Below are 23,610 nucleotides of genomic sequence, written 5' to 3'. Positions count from 1 at the left end.
TATATATATATAATCCATCACAGAAATAGACTAAAAGAAAAAAAAAAGAACACATGATCATATCATTGTGGAAAATGCCTTCAAGAAAATCTGACATTCCTTCCTGATAAAAGCCTTAGAGAGGCTAGGGATAGAGGGAGCATACGTTAACATAATAAAGACTACATATGACAAACCTATAGCCAACATCATGCTAAATGTAGAAAAAAATCTCAAAGCAGTCCCACTAAGATCTAGATTAAACAAAAGTATCTGCTTACTCCATTCCTTGTGGAGAAGTCTTAGCTCCTGAAATCTTAGCTAGAGCAATAAGACAAGACAAGGAAATAAAAAGGATACAAATGGGAAAATGAGTCAAGTATCTCCATTTGTAGATGATGATTCTATACATAAAAGACCCTAAAGACTGCATCAGAAACCTCTTACAGCTGATAAATACATTCATCAATGTAGCAAGACAGAAAATTAACACAAAAAATTAATTGATTTCCTATATACCATGACAATCATAGTGAAAAATAAACAATGTAAACTATCCATTCACAATAGAGCAAAACAAAAAACAAGCAAAAAGCAAAAGCCTAGGAGTTACCTAACCATAGAAGCCTCTACAATGAAAACCTTTTTTAAGGAGATAAGAGTTTATTCTGGAGTCAAATATTAGTGATCATAGCCCAGGAAACACAGATTCAGGTTCCCCCAATTTCCATGTTCCAGTGTGGTAACAGTTACATTATGTTTTTATAGTAACAGAACAAAGAAAAGTCATAAATCAAGACACTTTTCAAATATGTCGTGGGTACATTCATTAGACATGTCATAATAAAGCAGGGTGTTTCTACTATAGGTCTCAGATAGTATCTGATTACTTTCTTTGCTTTCTGATTGATAAGACCTGGTGGTCTGCTAAAATAATACATTTTATTAGTCATAAGAACGTTAATTCAGAAACAGAAGTAGGCAAGGTATGGCTATTTGTGGGGTTAAAGGTATCCCCAGATAATTTTTGACTAGACTCTGGATCTGTAACATTCCAAACTCTCCATAGTCATTGAAGTGTCAATCAGTTTATCAACCATGCAGAAAATTCTTCCCAGGATGCAGGAGTTCTTTCTGGGAACTTTTTTTCACAGTTCCTCCTGTTGGCCACGCTTCACATTTTTGTGCATTTAGGGGACATGTATTTATTCCCAGGTTGTTGCTAGGAAGGCTCATTCCTAGAAACTGATGTAGATGAGGCTCAGTTGTAAGCAAGATAGCAGTTTTCAGGAGGGAGAAATAGTTAGCTGGTAGAGCCAATAAGAAAGAAATTCCTGATCATATACAATGAAAAAAAATTTGTTTAGTCTATTTGAGACAGGGTGTCCCTGTAGCCCCAGCTGGCCTGAACTCACTTTGTAGATCAGGCTGGCCTTGAACCCACAGATATCCACCTGCCTCTGTCTCCCGAGTGCTGGGAAATCTTTTTTAAGACACCAAAGAAAGAAATTAAGGAAAACACCAGAAGAAAGACCTCTCATGCTCATGATTCCTTTAGTCTTGTGAAAATGGCTGTCCTACTAAAAAGCAGTCTATAGATTCGGTGCAATCCCAATAAAAAAAAAAAAAAAGCAGACCATTTCTCCACAAAAATAGAAAAAAAAAATACAGAATTTATATGAAGGCACAAAAGATCAAGGATATCCAAAGCCATTTTGATCAAAATGTTTAAACAAAATTTTATAAAGTATTCCCTTATAGATATTTTATGTAGCACTAATCCTTAATGAAAATATGCCAAACTGTTTTAAAACAGAGAAATCTGTCTTTTATTGACATTTATTTGGTCTATATCTGGAGCTTGAAGAAAATGATTATAGTACTGTTATAAACAATTTAAATGGTAAAATTCCTTTAAAATATGACTTAGAAATAATACCTTAGTTGTATTTTCCAAAACATACAGCTAGATTGCTTATCTCCTTTGTCTGCTTGCATAGCACCTTCTGATGCTATGAGAGCTAGGCCATATGAAGGAGGCTTCCAGGTCAGTTCCTGCATGATTCTTCCAATTCCTGTCCAAGATATGTGGTGTCTTCGGCAGTGGGGTTCTACCTTCAAGTTCTAGGAGGCAACCAAGGGCTATAGCAATAGTCTATGTTCTTTTGGGAGTCTCTTGGACTAAATTGACCCAAAATTAGAAGGGAGGCTTCCCAGCCTTAAACACATGTACATTTGAGCAATACTAAATGGACTCAGTAGGTTGTATATGCATACAGCAACACGCACGTACACACACACACACACACACACACACACACACACACATAACAATGATTAAAGAAGAGGTCACTAATTTGAGAAGGAGTGAGACATGTGAGGAGTGGGGGCAATAGAAATGATAGTAATAAGGTATACATGTATAAAATTCTAAAAAGATTAAAAATTTAGATTTAAATTTTTTCTTTTTACTGAATCCAATGTCTTAAAATTTCCCCACTCCTAACTACCATGTAGGTAGGCTTCTTGAGCTAGAAGATAATTAAGTTTGAAAATAAAATTCGTTTTATACTATCATTGTTGTTACCCCTTCAGTATAAAGTAGTTACATGAAATAGATGTACTCTTCTAATTTTGAGCTTTTGTATTAAAGCTAAAACAGCTACAAGAAAATTTACCAACTGTGCAGGTGAATATAGCTTCAGTTTGCATACTTTGTGCATGGACATATCCAAACAAAAATCAAATTATAGGTAAAGAAAATATGTGGAAAACATATGCAAATTCACATGAATTCAAGAGGCAACCTTTTGAAAATTCCTATAAAATAGTTTCTTCATGATCATAATTTAATTAAATAAAAATTAAAACAAAATTTTAAATCCCAAAGGATTATTCATAATTTGAGTTACAATTATTCTAAAACAATCTGGGACCATTTTTTAAAGTATAATTCATTAAGGTCAAGTGTTGAATCTGCTGCCTGTATAAAACTGTTACTAAGAAAGTGTGAACTTGTACCTTACCTGTAACAGAGAAGACTTTCATTGCTATTTTCAAAGAATAGGATTTTCAGGTCAGTCACAATTTGCTCTAGCAGTTAGATTTTATTTGAGGACATTATAAGAAATAAGCTCTGTACACCTCTAACTTGGTTTATTCTTTGCTTTGCTTCTGGAGATAAAAATGCATTATTTGAGTTTTGAGAAATATTTTCATGAAAGATCCCATTTCAATATTATGTTATGTGTTCTTCTAAATCAACCTTTTTCATCAAAAAATATATCTATAAAGTTAAAGAACTGTAATGAATTGAAGAATTGTAATGACCTCTGTAGAACATAAAAAGCAATTTATTTCTCAGCAGTACTTACCTTCACCTTGAGGGGGCAGTAGAGAGGAATTCGTTCATCGTTTAGTGCAGGCCTTGCTAGCTCATCTTAGTGTTGCTATTTACCATATGTTGTATGGTATTTATTACAAATAATATGTACATGAATATATAAGCATATAAAGTGTAAAAATGCATCTGCATGTAATAAATACATACAAAATGAATATATCAAAATGTGTATAGACTCATTAATTCTTTGATCTCTAATGTGATTATGTAAATTAGTTTCATTTTCCTTCTACATATAACTCATGGGATAAATCTGGAATAAACTCATACCCTAGCCTTATACACTTGCCAAAGCCCTGGCCGCGGCTACCCGAAGATCCAGTAAGTAACCTCATACTTATGTTAGACTTTTCCTGAACTGCTCTAAGACCCTAGGACAAAATGCCTTCAAAGCACAGGTGAGAGTAGTTCTTACCATTATTTTATTTTGTTAATAATGGTAATGATTAATTGGGGAATTTAGAAGTTCACATGTGACTTCATGTTACTGTTCATATCTGTCAGGTGAGATACCCCTGAATACTGAAACCCTCTTTTTTCACCTTCAGGGCTGGCTTTTTATTTTCCTTGAAATAGTTTTGCTCCTTCTTTAAGCTGAGGTGCATTTCCTATTCTGTTCCTTCATTAGTGGGAGTATCAGTTGTTACATTAGGAATCATTCATTCCAAGCACAGAATGTCCCACTCCCTTAGAAAAGTTTAATACTGCATTTCACGAAGTGTGATTTCCTCAGCCTTAGGTTATGTCAGTGGTAGCAAATGTTTAGTAACTACTCACCAAAGACATAGACAAGGAAGTTCCAAGTTTAATGCATTGATTTCCATTGTAAACTTTGTACTATCATCCTCTTAAAAACAATATAGCCTTTGGAAGAGATGCCCAATTAGCACAGTATTACGTATTATTTCCACCACCACAGAGTCATGAAGTGTAAATAAATTCAGTTGCGTAAATAATAGTAAAATGTAGCAAAGCAATTAGTAGATGATGAATTTAGGGTACAGGTTACACTTGTTTTAATAAAATTTAATTGTTTGTATATATAACAATTTGAATAATTGCTATTTAACAAGCAGCTCTCGATATTATAAATCATCTAAAATTTGGCTTTATGCAATTTTAACTATGTATGAATATCAACAGCCCCGTAGAAAAAAATACTGGGCAAAGATGGTCCAATTTTTGTCATTTTCTTCTATAATGATGTAAAAAGATTAGGCATACCGACCATGCAGTAGCAGGAACTGATCACATTCCTTCATCTGTTGTAAGCAAATGCTGAACACACACACACACACACACACACACACACACACACTCTTTGAGATTGAGAGCAAGACCAGGCTGATCTACATAGCAAATTCTAAGCCAGGGATACAGGGAATGTCTGTCTCAAAAACAAAACAAACAAACAAAAACAAAAACAAAAAAAAAAACAGATAAAAGTCTCTATTAGATACAGGGCAATTAAACTCAGAATTCAGAATTTATAAAAGAGAAATGTCTGACTCTTTGGGGTCATGTTCCAAGAACATATTTGTTTAAATTATTAAACAGTATACGTAGCTTCTACATTAATGTTAACTTTTGCATCCAAGTTTTCTTTAAGAATAATTAGCAGCCTTTGCTTCTATTTCACATGAAAGATTTACAGAAATGGTCTCTTTCAAGATTTTCTGCCCCAAAGATCAACTCTTCCGTGTTCCACAAATGTACTGCTTTGTCTCTTAAAATGGAAGATTTTTACCTTTGAATGTTTTTTAGATTCCATTTCTACCCAATAAACATTGACTGTTCTTGATTATAGCTTGTTTGTGGAGGAATCACTTTTCCATAAAGCCAGCAGCAAAGGAGGCGTTTCACAGCATCAGTCTAGCAGTACAGAAAGGCAGGTTTCTTTATGCCTACAGATAACTAGTGAAGATTGATGCTTTCCCAACTTGAATACACATCAGAATCCACTCCAAGAGATTTTGAATACCATCTACTAAAAGATGGAAATCTAACTGTGTTCAAAATCTCTTATGTGTTCAAGGCACGGGAGTGAGGAGCTCTAGCCTACTATAAGATTTCTATGGTGGGAAATGATTAGGAAATCCTGTTATCAGCTATACATTTCAGACTGTGTAATTATTTGAATTCAGCATTTTGTATTTCCATTAATGATAAACATAAGACAGAAATAACTTTTTGTAATGTAACATTTTTGTTGATTAGCTTTGTTTTGCACCAGAGTGTCACAGAGCAGGCTAACCTGAAGCTTGTGATCCTCCTGCCTAGGTCTCTCTTATGGTGGGATTATAGGCCTGCAATCCCTGGCTTAATTAATTCATTAATTTTGAGACAGGGTCTCATTATGTATCTCTGTCTGGCCTGGAATGCTTATGTAAACCAGGATGGCCTTACACATAGAAATTTGCCTGCCTCTGTCCTGAGTGCTGGTATCAGAGACATGCAGCACAATATCCATCCTTGATTAAAAGTTTTAATTTTGTAAGTATTTTCATTCTTTAATTAATGTGTCTTAGAATAACAAAATATAAAACAATTAATATTAAGGTTAATTGATTAAAAATGTGACATCTTTGGTGATAGTCCACATTTAAGAATATAATCCCATAGAAGGTTGTAAGTTATCTTTCTATTTGGGAATTTGCAGAGAATTCTAAGCTTGGAAATAATCATTTTACAAGTTGAAATCCTAGGCTAATAAAAACAGAGTTACAGTTCCATAAGCTCATATCTTTGCCTTGATTGAATTAAAAGTAATATACCAATGTAAAAGATTTACAAAGCATCATAAAGCGAATTTTCTTTAAACCCAGAGCCCAGATTGCATGTGGATACTATTTAGTGTTTTAAAGCAGCGGTGTGAATGTGGGTGATGGCTACACTGCCTTTTTTCAGTGTTTCTGATTTGCTTACAGAGAGTGACACTGACTCTCTCTGTCCTGCTCTGCAGCCTCCATTGTCTTGGTTCCATTATTTCTGTGCACATGTTCACCATTTTTTACCTGTAGAACTGATTACATGGAACTCACTTTCACAATGTAGTAGAATTTCTGGAGTTTTCTATGTCCTCTCACTTTTTCCTCTAATTCTGTATCACCTAGGAAAGTGTGGAGGCAAAGAAAGATGCCTACGAACAATTGCTTTTGTACCACATTTGCAAAGAAGTTACACCTGCGCTTTCTTTCGTATTTTTGTCCTCTTTTTCTGTCCTGTTTTCAGGAGAGCTGGAGAAGAGACTGCAGACTACACTGGAGGGTAGAGACAGGGGCTGTCCCATCTCCACAGGGACCCGGAACAAGATGAATCAGGAGATCAAGCTGGTAGCCCACTTAACAATCTTTCAACCTAGATTGTTATGAGTAACTCTATGTACCACTTATTTAATTCTCTACCACCTGGCAAGACCAAATTATGTTCTATTTAGGGATGATTCTTTTGCCAATTGTAGGTGCTCTTTTTAAGTAGGGAAGAAAAATGGAGAGGAAATTATGCAGTGACATTTCTCTTAAAGTTCTCTTTAAATACAAGTAAGGGAAATATATAAAAGAAATAGAAAAGCATGAATAAAAGGCACAAAAGTCATTTCAAAACTAGCTCCTCTGATCTGTCACTTTTATTTTCCTACTTCTTCTTGATGTATTAAACAGGATTTTGATATAGGTATTTTTTTCAAATATATTTTCTGTAGAATCAATTCAAACTGTACTTATGAAGTAGAATACAGCATTAAGAGGTGTTATCTAAATCATATGATAAAATATGTTTTCCAGAATAAAGATACTGATTTTACAAGGAAAACTACCACAATAAATCTAAAGGTTTGTAATGCAAGACAACTTTGGATAACCATCACTTCTCCATTTCTGAATTTCCTTAAGAGATGCATTTAAAATATCACATATTATTTTGAAAATACTTGTCATTTATTTTGTGGAATTAAACAATGTTACGGATCCTTATGCTTTTTGTAGACAGGAGTCTGCCTACTTTGGCTCAGTAGAGATTATTAATATTAATTGATATCAAAGATTTATATCATTCTTATGAAACAGGAAATCATTTCTAATAGTATATAGAGTGGACCCAAACATTTTCCTGAGGTGAAAACAAACCATTGTCTCATCAAAAGTAAATTAACTTTAGAATGTAATACTAGTTGAATAATTTTCAGATATTCAAATAATCATAGTGATCAAAAATTAGAAACCACTGATTCCTCCCTCTATTCACTATCCCCCTTCCAAAACATTTGACCTGACCCTATCCCATGGCAAAGCCCCATGAATCTTAATTATTTTTTTATTTTTATTATTTTTATTATATGTGTATGCATGTATTGCCTGCATGTAGGTAAGTGCACCTGTGCCGTGCAATGCTCATGGAGGACAGAAGAGGCTGTCGGATCCCCTGGAACTGGAGTTATGGACAGTTGTTAGCTGCCATGTGGATGCTGGGATTCGAACCCAAGTCTTCTGCAAGAACAACCAATGTTCTTAACCGCTAAGCCATCTCTCCAGCCCCTGAATCTTCATTCTTTTACCACAGTTATTCCTCTGCATCACTCTAGTAAAGTATAGTCTATTTGCTGAATTCAGTCCCTGGGTTCAATATTTTTTGCACATGAATAAATCAAGGTTTAAAATGTATTAAAAATGTGCCTGCATCAAATTAAAGGTCCAATAAATGCTAGTTTGTATTATTTTTGTTTATGACTGGCATCCTATCCGATATCCTCCCTTATGCACTAATTACCTTTCTCTTCACTATCACCATGACTTATAACCAAGTCCACAGGCAATTTTGTTAAGCTATGGAGTGGGAAGGACAAAGACACATTTTCTAATGTGTGACGTTCACATGTTGCACCTTTGTCCTTATCCGTTATCATCTTACTCATCACATACATCAAAGACCTTCACCAGAGTCCTCAGGCGGTCCTTTCGTAATCCCCTGTAGGCCAGTCCCTAAGTGATTTTGAATAATTATTTTTGTTAATGATCCCATTTGACATTCTTACCTAAAGAATGGTCTTGTGGCCCCCTGAAGTCAATTAAACTTCACCAAACCCACCAGAAAGCAAGTCTTCTGTGATCTAAAGCTGGTTTTCCTAGGTGTGTTCAAATGTTGGGAGGGTTCCACGTTCCTCCTTTTTTACAGATGACTGTTCTGTTCTTGGAGCTAATATTTATTATTTATTAGATACTTAGTTTTCTTGGTTGAGGGAATGGGCTTTGGAGAACAAATTCCTGAGTCTAATCCCAGGTTTATTGCTTCCTGTATGATGCAAATTATTAAACCTTTCAGGCCTCATCTTTTCAACCTACAGTAGCATTTTCCTCTGATTTTTGTTTTTTGTTTTTTGTTTGTTGTTTGGCAAGAGAAAGTGTCTAGAACTATGCTTTTGCCTTACACTGTGAAATTGTAATGTGTCTAAGCTGTGACCAACTCCTTAACATGGTAACTGATAAGGGCCTTGATTCCACTTGGACAATTTTTATTTCACAACATCGCATAGCCAAATTTTCTTCTTCTTGGAAAACAAAAAGCTGGGGTTGAATTGCAGATATTTTGGTTGATATTTAGGCTTAAGTAATCTGCAGTAAAATATAGTAAATGTATAGTCGGTGGTTTGCAAATTATCATTTTTTTCTATACATAATACCTCAAATTCTAGCTCTTTCTAGCAGTACAACAGGAAGAAATTCCACTGAAATAGCATGTTGATGGAATCATATTTTAAAAATATAAGTCCATTATCCCTGAATTTTAGTTTTTTATATGAACCTCAAAGGTGAATTAATAAAAACATTCCACACCAAGACATTTTAGGTTTATTACTTACTGTAATGGCTCTTGGGTTGCTTTCTTTTAACCTCCACCAATTTATAAATCACATTTTCATTCCTCAGGCTCACAGTGGCATTTTAGAAATGGTGTGCACTTGTTAAATATGAGTTGGTTTTAGTTTAGGTGTGTGGACTTGATAATATATAGTGAGTGAGAGCAAGAACACGAGAGAGCGATGGATAGAGAGAGAGGGAGGGAAAGGAGAGTGAGGAGAGAAAATCCTTTAAGAGCTGAGTCCCTGTGGCAGCTGAAAAAATAGAAGTAAGGTAGCATGAGACTTCTGAGTGCTGGAGCTCAGAGGACCTTGTCTAATACAGTGCTATGGTGCTACCGAATCTTTTCCAATTTACTACCCATTTTTCTTTGTTATCTGTCTCAGGCATGTCTCATCTCACCAACTGACTGCTACAGGCTAGCAATCTGTAACACTAACACTGTCTCAATCTCAGAGATAATAAAGAAAGGAGCTTGCAAGATTAATGACCCAATCCATAATTATAAAGCCCCAAACCATAGGCATTATAAGAGTTTTCAGAATTTACTCAGGGTTTCAGAAGCAGTGTCAGTGCTGTGCTGTGAAAATATTGTCCTCTTAGTAAAGGGAATGCTGGTTTATTCAAACAGAGAAGTCCAGGGTGTTTTGAGCACTATCAGAAATAGTGGAGAAAAAATGGCTTCTTCCCTTAAGGGAAAAATTATAATCATTTTTTCCATCTCAGTTTCCCCATCACAATTCTGACATCTTACTAATACACAGTGAAGAGCTGGATCCATTCTTGGAGCCATATGAAAATAGAGGCTGCTCATGAAGACCATCCCACATATGGGCTGTCCATGATGAAAGAATAACAATCTACATTGATCCTCAAGATCTGACTACTCTGTAGGATAATTAGAAATGCAGAAATGTTAAAAATTCCCTTCCTGACCTCATTGTAAATCTGTCCAAATCTTTCATCCCATCAGATAAAACAGTCCTTCTGCCTACCTACCTACCTACACACACACACATGCACATGCACACACACAAACACGGGGTGAGGGGGGAACAAACAGAAACAACACACACAGTATTAATAGGATGTCACCATGCACATTTATGATGAGCAGTAAAAATGTGGATCAGAGATCTGCAAGAAATTAGAAGACATAAGGCTGTGTTCATCAGTCACATAATAATGTTGTAATAGGGATACAGTAGGAAGGGGAGATCTTTGTTAGAAGAAAAGGCAGGAAAAGAAACAATTGGGGGTAGGGGTCATAAAAGACTAGATTTAAGATCTGTTAAGATTTAATTACTATTGACATAGGCAATGCTTAAGATTCCCACATAATGTCCTTCCAATTGAATTTTGGCTGTAATACCATGTTTCTCAAATGTGATGCTACTCTTGAACTAAACATGTTGGGAATTATGGTTTCTTAGAGATCTATAAGTGTTGACCAGAAACCTAACAAATAAAGGCCATCCTTTGGGTTAAGACCTAGGATCAGTGACATTCAATCCTTTTCACCTACCTAAACATTTATCTCAATTTGTGGGTTCTGTATCCCTTCTGGAAACACTCCTTGAAATAGCCCCTGCCCTCTTTCCCTCCCCTTCTGTAACTATTCTTTAGTATATATAAGGATCGGGATATTCTCCTGGATTTGGACTGTAAGCAACAGTCTTGATGAGATTCTGGATCCTCAGAGTGACCTGAGTTGCCCTTATCTGTTGTCCCTCCTTCCTACTGTGTGACTTTTGAGACATTACTGCTCAATTCCAGCCTGTCATTAACACTTCTGTATCTAGATAACTTGATTTATATGCCATATAATCTCTTTATATTTCTCTTTGCATTGCTGTACTGGACTGTGATGTCTGAGAAGGGAATTAACAACGATGCTTATTACACCAGGCGTTTAAAGAGTTACTCTACTTCATTCGTGCTTAACATGTGCTTGAAGTAGGTATCACCACCTATATTTTGTTTTGAGGGAAACTGTTAATTAGTTCTTTGTCCAAGATCCCAACAATCGCAAATAGTCAGGACTAGAGGCAGACAAGAACCTCAGTGCTGTTTTCTACTTTTACCACTACTTAATGAAAGCTTATTTTTTAATGTTTTACTGGCACTTGCTTTTCTAAGTGTCTCATTTATATGAACACTTAGGAGAGTAGATAACAATATTGTAAATTTGTAATGTACTCAGTAGAGAGTTTGCCTATTTTAGCTTCCTTAAACATGGGCTCATTTCTTAGCACATTCTCCTTTAGAAATAAACGCCAATACTAAAGTGTGTTTATATTTAATTCACATTTATTTTTGCTTTCATTTGCTGTATAACTTCAATAAACAAGAAGTAGAATCAAAGTAGTTGCCAATTAGAATTTTTTTTTAAAAAGTGGCCAAAACCAGAGATTTTTGACAACTGAACATGCTATGTGTAAAAAGAGCTGATGTGTCATAAAAGAGAAATCTCTGGCTTCACAAAAAAAGGTAGTTTCTACTTTCTAACCTATAAAATAAAAAATAAACTGTAATGTTGTATCCTGTAATTTGGATAAATTCAATGATGTATGTGCTGAACAATCTACAGTATAGATTATAGAAAGTGCTCAATGAGTAGCAACCTTTGTGAAGTGGTAAAGTTGGTGATACTGATGGTATCTAGAATAGATTATAAACCCTGATGTAAATTTCTGTGTCTCTAATGAGCCTTGATGAAAAGCACAAGAGGAAAGCACAGAGAGCGAGGTTAATGAACTAGCTGAGGAATAACACAACCAATGACAGAGTGAAAATTGAAATGCCGACACATCTCATGCCAGATGACTTCGTGTATGATTATTTATCTGTGGGCATTTACATGAAATGTTGATTTAAAACCACAGATGTAGGCATTTTGCATCAGAATTATTTGATAATTTTAGTTTGGGCTCAGCAGCCTATCTACCAACTTCTTACAAAATCTGAATTTTTCACCTTCATTAGAGATTTGGTACCTCTTCTAGGTACACGCCGTTTGCAAACATGGAAAGCACATTTCAAATATTTCACCCAACTTGGTGATTAAAAGGTCAAATATGATAGATGTGTTCAGAGACCTTTGGCACATTGCTGGAGCCAGCCCATCAATCCAGGTCGGACAGCACATTAATCCTTTCATCAATATCCGGATATATGTAGCAGTCATCTACAAATCTTACAACTCTTCTAGATCCCATAAGTGTTTTCAAGTAAGAAATAATGAATAATATGGGCAAGTTCTTTCTGACAACCAAATCATCTTTCTGTAGACTCCAAATCTGAAAAATAGGATGTAAAATCAGTAATATTTTCTTACTGTGCATTTCCGTTAACAATGTGTACTAATTTTTCACATTCATCAGAAAATATCCCACAAGACAAAAAAAACTGAATTGAATTATTTCATATATGATAGATGATATCTTGACTCCAAACAAAAAGACTTGAATTTAATATCACACAAAAATATTTAGGATAAAATGTAAAGCAAAATAAACAGGTCATAAAACTAGATAAATTTTTATATTTTCAGATGACAATTATATTTTAAAATAGGAAGACTTCCTATTGAATAGTTTGTATTTTTTTTCTTTTGCATTTTTTCTTGCATTTTATAGTGTTTCCAGCTTGAATATATATCAGAAGTAAAGTCTAGAAAATGCATTTGGAACAGCTAACATTTAATAGAGATGAGTTATTGAAAGATGGTATCTAAGAAAAGCAAGTAAGTATGAAAGCCATTGGCTACTGTGAAAGAGCGGTTAATGAAGTGAGTCATAAGAGCATTTGAGTGAGGAGTATGCCTCGCATGTCCCAAGAACAGCAGGAGATGCAAGTGAGAGGGATGAGCCTGATGAAGAGGTTGAAGAGAGGACCATGGAGACATGGAGGACAAAACTGACTATGGCAGGGCCTTGAAGACCTTAATAAGGAGTTTGGCTTTTATTTTAAGACATAGAAGGGGCTGGAAAGACGGTTCAGTGGTTAATAGCACTGACTGCTCTTGCAGGAAATCACAACCTTCCATAACTCGAGTTTCAGGGGACCTTTTGCCCTCTTCTGGTCAGCCAGTATTAGACACGTGGTGCACTTAGATACACTCAGGCAAAACGCTCATGGACATAAAATAAAAATAAAATATTTTTCGGAGCACAGGGGTGCACAACTTTAGTTCCAAAACTTGGGAGGCAGAGGTAGGTGGATCTCTGTGAGTTCAAGGCCAGCCTGGTCTATAGAGTGAGTTCCAGGCCTACTGGGGCTACAGGGAGATCCTGTCTCAGACAGATAGATCGATAGATATAGATAGATGATAGATAGATAGATAGGTAGATAGATAGATAGATGATAGAGAAGATGGATAAATGGATAAATAGACAGATATAGTTAGATAGATGATAGATCGATAGATAGATAATAGATAGATGATTGATAGATAGATAGAGAGATGATAGAAAGATAGATGATAGATAGATGATAGATTAAATAGATAGATGATAGATGATAGATAGATAGATAGATAGATAGATAGATAGATAGATAGATAGGCAGATAGGCAGGCAGGCATAAATAAAATGAAATATTTTTCAAAAAGAGGAAGCTAAGAGTTTCATCATGGTCTGAATAAATTACAAAGGCTATAATGAAAAGAGATCATAAGTAGATCAGGGTTGAGGGTTGCTTCTGATTAGGTTATTGACATAATATAAACAAGAAATGATACTCATTTTATATTGATAACTATTGCTAAAACTCTTTCCCTGGGGAAGAGATGTAAACAATGTTCACCCCCTTCTTCTTGGTCCCAATGACAAATGAATAATTGATTCCACCAAAGTACAGTCAGGAAAAACAATGAATTTCTTGAGTTTACTTACAGAAAAATGCATAAGGGGTTACAGGAGTATTGGTGCTCCCCACAAATGTCCCACTAGAATTTCTTCACCAAATGATGGATGACGACTTTCCCTTAAGCTCATAGAAAGCCTCTCCCTTAGTCTTCCTACCCACCCCCAACCCCCATCTATATACTCTAGCCCTTCCTTGAGGCCTCACGCACTTAGACCTGAATTGCCTACAATAGATAAGGAGGTGTGAGTGCATGTTCAGGTGAGGGTCCAGAGACTCTCCCTGTCCCTCTTTTCTGCATGGGCATCAACAGTCAACAAGCCCAGCTGTGAAGACAGGTGTAGCTGTATTACACATGTGTGTAATAGGCATAGGAAGATGATGTCTCTCTGACTCAAGGACAGTCCTGTACAACAGTAACTTTAGTGGAGTGAAAGATTAAGGATTCAATTTTGGACAAATAAAATTTCAAATGCCTGCCAATCATAGAAGTAGAAATGTTTTGTAACCCACTGAGAACATAAGTGAACATTATACATATTTTGGACTGCAAATACAAACTTTGGATGGCATCAGCCTATTAAGGTTAAGTGAGGTCTACAGGAGTTTATCTAGGTAGGCTACTTAGTATATCCTGAGAGAACCATCACTTAGCCACATATGGCTGAACAGGTTGTGAATTTAGTCCTAACAGGAAATGGTCTTGATGAGTGCACTGTGAAGGATGTTTTTGGATGCTCTTGGTGGTGCCCCAGGGGTCATAGTAAGTGCTAATTTTTGTTATTTTTCACTGCAGGGAGCTGAAACATCTTCAGGTATTCTCATAAATTACTTTGAAGCTTTTCAACTTATTCAGAATTGTAGCCTAGTTTCTGTGTGGTTTGTATGTTTAGAAATACATTTGACAGTGATTGACATTAATTCTACTCCACATTAGGCAGAATTCCTATTTTCTCCTCTGTTCTAGCAGCTATAAAAAGTGATAATTAATGCTTTCTAATTGCTTGGTTTGAAACAAAAATTTGACAGTATTGTATGTAACAGATTTGAGGGATTTTTTTTTAGGGAAAATAGTTTTTCTTTATAATTTTTAGTAAACTTATGCTGTTTAATAGTATGACGTTTCCAAAGACATTTGGACTCATATTATTCTTTGTGATGTTCAATTCTTTTTGAAAAGCATATTTTTATTTTTGTTTTATGTGTGTGAGTGTATTGTCTGCTTATATGTTAAGTGGTGCAATGCCCACAGAGGTCAGAAGAGGGCGTCAGAGCTCCTGGAACTGGAGTTATGGATAGTTGTTGACCACCATGTGGGTGCTGAGAATTGAACCACAGTCCTCTCCAAGAGCAGCCAGGGCTCTTAACTGCTGAATCATCTTTCCAGCCTCATGTGATGTTCAATTTTATTGGTCATAGTAGCTAAAAGGGCTTTGAAGTTGTATTGGGAGGAGTGTAGAAAATACAGGACAGTATTTTCATTGATGGAATTATAGCAGACCTTTCCACTCAGAAAAATGCCTTTCTTTTAGACTATTCACATTTATTTTATTTTTGTTATAATACATATTAGATTATTTATCAGCCCCATTGCAATGAGAAAATGTGTGATGAGAGCACCTTAATAAAGAAAGAGTTTATAGATCGAGGACACTGTGTTTAGTGGGAAGGCACTGTGGTAGGAATGTGAAGCAGTTGGTCACATTGCACCCACAGTTAAAAAGCAAAGAGAAATGAATGGAGCTGCTCAGCTTGCTGCCTCCTCTTTATTCAGTCAGTGACCTCTGCCCATTGAATGATGCTATTCATATTTGGAGTGGGTCTTCCTACTCCAGTTAACCCAATCTAGAAGCTTCTTCACAGACATTCCCAGATGTTTGTTTCCATGGTGAGTCTAAATCTCATCAGTTAGCAGTCAAAATTAACCATCACAGATTGCTTAGAGCTAGCTTTCATTTATCAATATGTGGAATTTGTGCTATTTTAACCATTCTTTTTGTGATATAGATAAAAATACATCTATGTTCTACATGCCAGTAAAGTGAGTGTGTGTGTGTTGGGGGGGAGTTCCTCCATTTCTGACTAAATAGAATTGTTCATTTATTTGTTTCGTCTTTTGAGACAGGGTCTAAGTATCCCAGGCTGCCCTTGAGTTTGTGCTCTTCCTACCTCAATCTGCTGAGGGCCGAGATATTAGGTGTGGAGCACAAGTCACAGGCAAGAGCAAGAGGTTTTGAAAAACAGTATTATGGTAGATTTCCCTAATTTACTTTGCCCAGCCGTCCATCTATACCTCAATTTCTGCCATTGTCATTTCTCTTCTGGATTGATTTCTATTTGCAGTGGAGTTCGGGAGGAATGAAAAATTGCAAAGGACTCAGCAGCTCCAAAGCTTTGTATAACTCCTTGTGCCACATTAACTGGCCTGAGAATTAGCCCTCCCATTTGAAATCCTGCCTGCAGTCATGCTGGGGAGGAATTTGTGTGCTGTGGATTGGCAGTAGAGCTTTCAATCCCTGAAGAAGAGATGGATAAAAGAATTGCCATGTGTATTTGATGTATTTCACACTTATTCAAAATTCATCTTCATCATATGAGTGTATATGTTATTCTAAATCCTGTGCCAAGGATTATTTGACTAAATAGTATAAAGGTATCCAGTTTTAGAAATCTAGTTTAAATTTGGCATTACCTTTTAAGTATAGTGACTACTTAAAATAATTTTAATGGCTAACTCCTTATTTAATTTATTGTGACATAAAACAAAAGTCCAAGGGTACATTTTTAAACATCTTAACTTTATCTTCCTACCAAGTAAAAATACCTTTCTGTCTAATTCTGACTATATGAATGTATGAATGTTAAAGTTGGTATTTGATATTCAACTTTAAAATTAAGGGGAAAGATAAGAAATTTTTGAAAGGAGAAATTCCATTCCAAAAATATGAATGGCTGGTCAAAGAGCAGAGAATAATTATCTGCAGGGTGCTCTGCCATAAATAAGTAATCTCCATCCCCCCTACACCCTCCCTGCCAAGGCTCAAGAACATCTCAGAAGAGGGGTAGGCTTGTAAGACTCAGAGGTTGGGGAGTGCCAGGATGAAACAGTATCTTCTGGAGCCCACAGCCCCTAGCTGAGGAGATATTGATAGTTGGTGGCTGCTAAGGGAGGAGAGTCAGTTTTCTTTAAAAGTGTGGTTCTTGGTTGGTCAACCATATTTCAGTGGTTAATGCTACACCATGAGTATATGGCAGCACAGATTGGACTCAGTGGGTTATTAAAAAAAAAAAAAAGAAACCTAAGAGGATATGAAGTTGGAAGGAGGTAAGGAGTAAGGTGAGGGTCAGGAGGAGTACGGGAGGACTTGAGAAAGAAGATGATCAAAGTACATTGTATGCGTGTGTTACATTCTCTAAGAATAAGTAAAAATATGTTTGCTGAAAATTGAAAAAAAGGAATTTCCATAAGAGAAATTAATAAGCATCAGAGAACTCAGAACTATCAGACAAGAACAAAAGAAGCAACTTCTGATAAAGAGGAGCAACTCAAAATTATCATCATGAATTTAATTCCCATAAATACATGATTTGTTGAGACTTTACTATATGTGAGTAGCTTATAACAATCTAAATTTGATGTTTATTGCTTCTGGGAAAAACACAATTTGATGGAAATATGCCCATAAATCAGAGTCAACACGGGAGCATGGAAATGACTGCTATATTTTTACATTGTTTAAATATGAAAGAGTGAATAGCCAGCATCTGACCAGCTTCTAACACTTAAATACCATTAAAAATTAGCCAAGATGCTAAGAGAGTTTGGAAGAATGTGTCAAGTTTTGAACTCTTTTGTATTCTGTCACTTTGGAACCATAAGCATAGGAATCCCTAGGATTGTTTGTGAAGACATGGATTGCTGTGCCTCATCCTACACGGAAATCAGCACTTAGCACAAACTGCTCAAGGGTCAACATTAACCCTTTGGTAGTTATGACGTTAAACCATTTTTCACAACGCAAATCAAACTGTATCATTTTAATTCTCCCCAAGCCTTGACCAACTCCATAATGTCTATGCAGAGTCAACTCCAGGCTATTCAAAGGCTGCTCAGGGCCTGTTTAAAACTCATACTCTACCTCTATTACCCATGAAAACTCTCAAGATACTCTATACATTATGGCCCCAAACTAGGCATTCAAGTTCAACTGAAAAACACATTCCCTGTGAGTGCTTCTCAAACTTCCCTCTTTACTTCATGCGTACTATATTTTATTAATAACATATGATTGTGATAATAACTATATGCCTATTTTTCTGCCTATTTATTGGCTATGAGAATCACCTAGAGGGCAAGACATTGAGTTATTCATTTTTTACTCTCACCCAAAATACAGATTTGTGTACCTAAGATTTTCAATAAGTGTTCCACTTCCCTGTTTGAATTATGTGGTCATGAAAAATATAGCATTCTCTCTTTTCTGCAGTAAAAGTCTTTTGAAGAGGTCAAGACTGCCAGTTTTTAAAGGACTGAAAGAAGAACCCAAGAATGTGCCTGCATTGCCTTTAGCTGGTGGCAGATTTAGGATATAATTTTTTATGACTGCCGGTGACTTCATATTTTGTAACTTGTCAGGGTCCTGCCATATTACTTGCAGAGAGCTTTACAGAGGTAGATAATGAATCCCATCTCTACCAGGCAGTCACACAAACAAGCTAAACTCCCAGCATGAATTGATGACTCTTAAAATACAAAAGCTGTTCAAGGACTCTAGTTCTCCGCAAAGGAATGCAAAAGCTACATTTTTCTTATTATCTTTTGGGCAAGCATAAAAGATAAACTTCCTTGGTCACGTTTGTGAGCTTCCTTGATGAATGATGCATCATCAAAGCAGATGGATGGCCTGTGAATTAAAATAATGCTGGTGTAGTATGATCGGCACTTATTTTAAAAGATTAATATAGTGACTAAAGAAATAAAAATAGTTAGAAATTTGTTTTATTTTTACTTTATGCCTTTGGTTGATTAAAAGGACAGAAAATATGAAGGAACTGCTATCACTATGCCATTAGAAAATGTCAGTTTTATCAATATATGTGAAAGGGTGGTATGTTTTTCACCTATCTTTAGAGAAATTGTTAAAATAAACAATGGAAAATAATTGTGTAAATGGCCGAGACAAGTATAGACAGATTTGGGTAGATTTGGGCAAATTCATGAAATACTCTATTTACTTGTACATTTTAGTATCTCACAGAGTTATCTCTTTATAGTCCTTATCTGAAAAACATACTTCTAGGAATATTGTACAAAACCAATAATAAATCACTATATGTACATTATTATTATCATTATCATTATTACTATAACACACACAAACATATATATGATGTTTTTACACTGAAATAAGGACCACTGAAAATACTGTACATTTGAGAGCAGAGGGGAGGAAATGAGCCCCCAGCAAGATATGGCATTTCTTTGGGAGACAAATCGGTAACTTTCAGAGTGCATACCTTTCGTCTCACTGAAATGCTCCTGGGTGATCCCCTTTAGAGATTGTGAGGATAAATCATTATGTAAGGAATGTAGCAGAATTCCAAACCACCAGGCAGTACATGAACTTGCTCACATGACTGTGTCTCACTCTTCTCTAGGTTAGGACTCAAGAATTTAAATGTACTGAATTTTCCTGTTAAACCATAGAAGGAAAACACTAGGTAGTGCAGGCAAAGCCTATTCCCATCAAAATAAACCTGAGTTAATTTTAAACTCCACGAAGGTGATAGTCCTGTCTGTTTCTACTCAATATTTTATCTTCAATACCTAATATAGTATCTAATATATAGAGCAAGAAAGCACTTATGTAACAAGTATAAATAGGTGAATGGCAGATAAGAAGAAAAGCTGGTAGGAAAGTCTAGTAGTTAACTTTGTGTTGCTGTGGTAAAATACATAACCAAGGGAACTTATAGAGGGAAGAAGAGTTTATTTAGTTTAGGGTATCAGAGGGATCAGAGACCTCCATCATGGAGGGGAGGTGTGGTGTCAGGAGGTAGACTGAGAAGAAGGAGGCATGCTCACATCTTCAAGCAAGCACAGGATGCAGAGGGCAAATGAAACTCTGACAAGGCCTAAGAACCCTCAACATCTTCCACCAGTGACTTGAATCCTCCAGCAAGGCCGCACATTCTAAGACCTCCCAGAATAGCACCACCAGCTATGTCCAAATACTTGAAGCCTATAGGGAACGTTCTCATTCAAACCACCACAGAAGAATTTTTTTTTCCCATTTTTCTCCATGGTTAACCAAAATTATTTTGGAAACCCTTTAGCACATTATCTTCTTGTTAGTTTCGTGCAATGGAAATGGTGGAATCTAAAGTCTAAAAATTTGGGGGGGTGTTCTTTTTTTGTTTTGGTTGTTTTGGGCTTTTTGAGACAGGGTCTTACACAGTTCAGGCTGGTCCTGAACTCACAATGTAGCCAAGGATAACCTTGAACTTCTCATCCTACTGTACCTCCTAAGTACTGGGATTTATGGGTGTATGCCACAACATCCAACCTTAAAACATATTCTAAAGCATTTAACAATTCTCCACAACACACTGTCCAGGTGTTTGCAAGAATCAAATCGGAGGACATGTAAGAAAGTAGTAAATGTTTCATTACAAAATAATTCTTGGCAGAGACTTTGGTCACATATCTTGACAATGAATTTATTGCATCCACTCCATGGAAATAATGTTAGTATTGCTTCTTTGAATACTACAATGGAGCTTGTTTTATGGCAGATTCTGTATCAAACCACAGAGACAGGAAATCAAGGCAAGCTGAGCCTCCATCTGTGGAAACACACCATTCAAGCCCCACGAGGGCATTGGTATTGATAGAATTCTCTAATATGTGGGCCACACAATCTTAAATGTATGGGAACCAACTCTTCAAGCTTCTCCACGTGTATAGAGGATGTGGTCCTGGAGCAGCAGCAGCTGGTGGCATTGATAATAGATGTTTCTGCTTAAATGCAGATGAAGAGAATTTAAACCGCTGTCCTAGTTTGTTTCTCCATTGCTGTGACAAAGCGCTGACCACTATCAACTTGGGGAGGAAAGGCTTTATTCAGCTTACACCTCTCGGGTGACAGTTCATTAGGGAGCCCAAGGTAGGAACTCAGGGCAGGAACCTGAGGCAGGAGCTGGAGTACAGGCCATGGAGGAATGCTGCTTACTGACTTGCTCCCTTGGCCCCTGCTCAGCCTGCTTTCTTATGCAACACAGGCCACCTGCCCAGGGATGGTACCACCCACAGTGGGCAGGGCCCTCCCACATCACTCAACAATCAAGAAGGTGCCCCATGGACATGGCCACAGGCCAGTCCAATGAAGGAAATTCCCCAATTGAGGTTCCCTCAACCCAGGTGTGTCAAGTTGACACTAAAGCTATCCAGCACAACCACCAAACAAAATCTAACAATAACAAGTAGGTAGTCAAGATTAAATTATTGAAACATTTTTTTTATGTGTGAGTACTATATAACTTCTTTAAAAGTAGGTGAGCCTTGCCCTTATAGCATAAGAGCCATACACAGTATTTCTAGTGATATTCCACTTTTTAACATTTAAAGGTATTTTGAACAAATACAAAAATATCCATATGTATAATATAACTGAGTCTAGAAGCACATCTCAGGGTGGTAACTGAGACTTTAAGAATAAATAAAATTTCAAACTAACCAAAAGGTAGTAGAATCTTCAACATCTCTTATTAATGCTAATTATATTCACATTTTTGTTTTCTTCCTTCTGTTTTTAACCATTGAACTAGATCGGATTCTGGCCATGAAGATTAACAGTAAATATTTCATTAGCTCCAAACACAATTAAAGAAGTAATAGATCAAATGGTAGCTCATTCTCTGCTTCAGATATCTTTAAATAACAGACCACTTAGTGGGTCGATCTAAAAGAGTCTCACATATCTACAGATGTACTCCTGCTGCTTTCTCATACAAAGTTTCTTCTCCAGGACTTTTCTCTGCTTCTCATGCTGCCTCACAATCATTTATAATTTCCACTGGTCTAAATCAATCTACAGCTTATTAATTTGGTACAAAGGAACTCCAGTAAGTTTTTAATAATTATTATCATTGTCACTGATTAAAGTTATATTGTTCAGGCCAGATGGAGTCCTTCTCCTGTCAGCTAGAATGAGCTTGAGTTGTATGGTGATAATATGTTTAGATCTAAACATGCAGATGGCAATGTGACAGGATAGCACACACCCATGATGTCAAAGCAGTATTTCACCAACACTTACTATAAATAAACTCTCTTGCTATAAGGATACTCATAATTTTTAAAGGATAACTAGAATTGATAGTCTAAGCATTGCATGAGCTTGGCCGTTGCACTGATCACTACCATGGGGACCCCTTCCGGATGGTCTGAGGTTCAGCCTAGGTACCAGCTGAGTGTATTTTAGCAGTGAGAACCTTGACCTTTGTAGGCTCTCTGAAGCACTTTTATTAAAGGTGGAAAACCACTAAGTAGAACGAAATCTCCATTATGAATATAAAAACTGTGGCTCAAAGGAAGACAGAAACATGTGGTGTAACTAATATTTTAAAAGATATATTTAACTTGGTTAAGTGTTTTGAATTTGTAATTAATATGAGAAAATTAACAGAGGTTTTAATAAGAAACTTGTTATAGAAAGGATTTAGGATTTAATAGCTTTCCATATCTATTTTCCATTATAAAAAAAGCCATGGGCCCACAGAGGTTTTGAGTGAAATTCAGAAATAAGTTTCTGAGGAAGTCTTTTTACATGGTTTCTCCCATCTAATGTTCTTATTGTCAAGTCCTTCTGGAATTTTCTGTGGGACATCAATACTCATTGAGAACAAAACTCATATCAATAAATTATGATTATAGGACTTAAAGGATGACATGTGAAAATGACTTATTGATAAAATTTTAAAAGTATATATTAAATAACTGAAATTAAAGTTCCCAGAATATTTCTTCTTATTTTGCTGTTTGATTGCTTCTTATATATTTGAGATATTATATTCTTGTTTTCATAGACTTCAACTTCTTTTGAACTGTATCTATGTTTTTAGTATCATTTGTTATGAGGAAACTTTGAACCATGGAAATTATATTGAGTAGAAAAGATCATTGGACTAACAATGCTCAATAATGAAAGTGAACATAGAACTGTTTTGTTTTATTTGAAAAAATAACCAGTTCAACTATTTCTTTTTTGTATAAAATGTGACAGGATTTTGCGTATCAGGAAACTGTACTTAAGTTTCTCATGCATTAAACATTCAGATTTTGCCAGTTGCATGGACATTTTATGGGCTATATCTCAATTATAACATAACATAAAAGTCTTCATACTAATTCCTTTGAGAGGGTACTCCTAGCACAGAAATGAGAAAGTATAATGGACATGACCTTTTTTCTCTCCTTTTTTTTTTTTTTTTTTTTTTTTTTACAAGGTG

General features: G+C 35.9%; 1 protein-coding gene across 4 annotated transcripts in view; it reads left to right on the top strand.

Moving 5' to 3' along the window:
* The window catches only part of Erbb4 (erb-b2 receptor tyrosine kinase 4), a 1,194,626-nt gene that overhangs the window by 809,240 nt on the left and 361,776 nt on the right, over nucleotides 1–23,610 (top strand). The gene's annotated exons all lie outside the window — the stretch shown is intronic.

The sequence above is a fragment of the Nannospalax galili genome, unplaced genomic scaffold, assembly GCF_000622305.1.
Source record: "Nannospalax galili isolate Female #2095 unplaced genomic scaffold, S.galili_v1.0 scaffold281, whole genome shotgun sequence".
Lineage (NCBI taxonomy): Eukaryota > Metazoa > Chordata > Mammalia > Rodentia > Spalacidae > Nannospalax > Nannospalax galili.
This window is presented reverse-complemented; position numbering and strand designations above follow the sequence as displayed.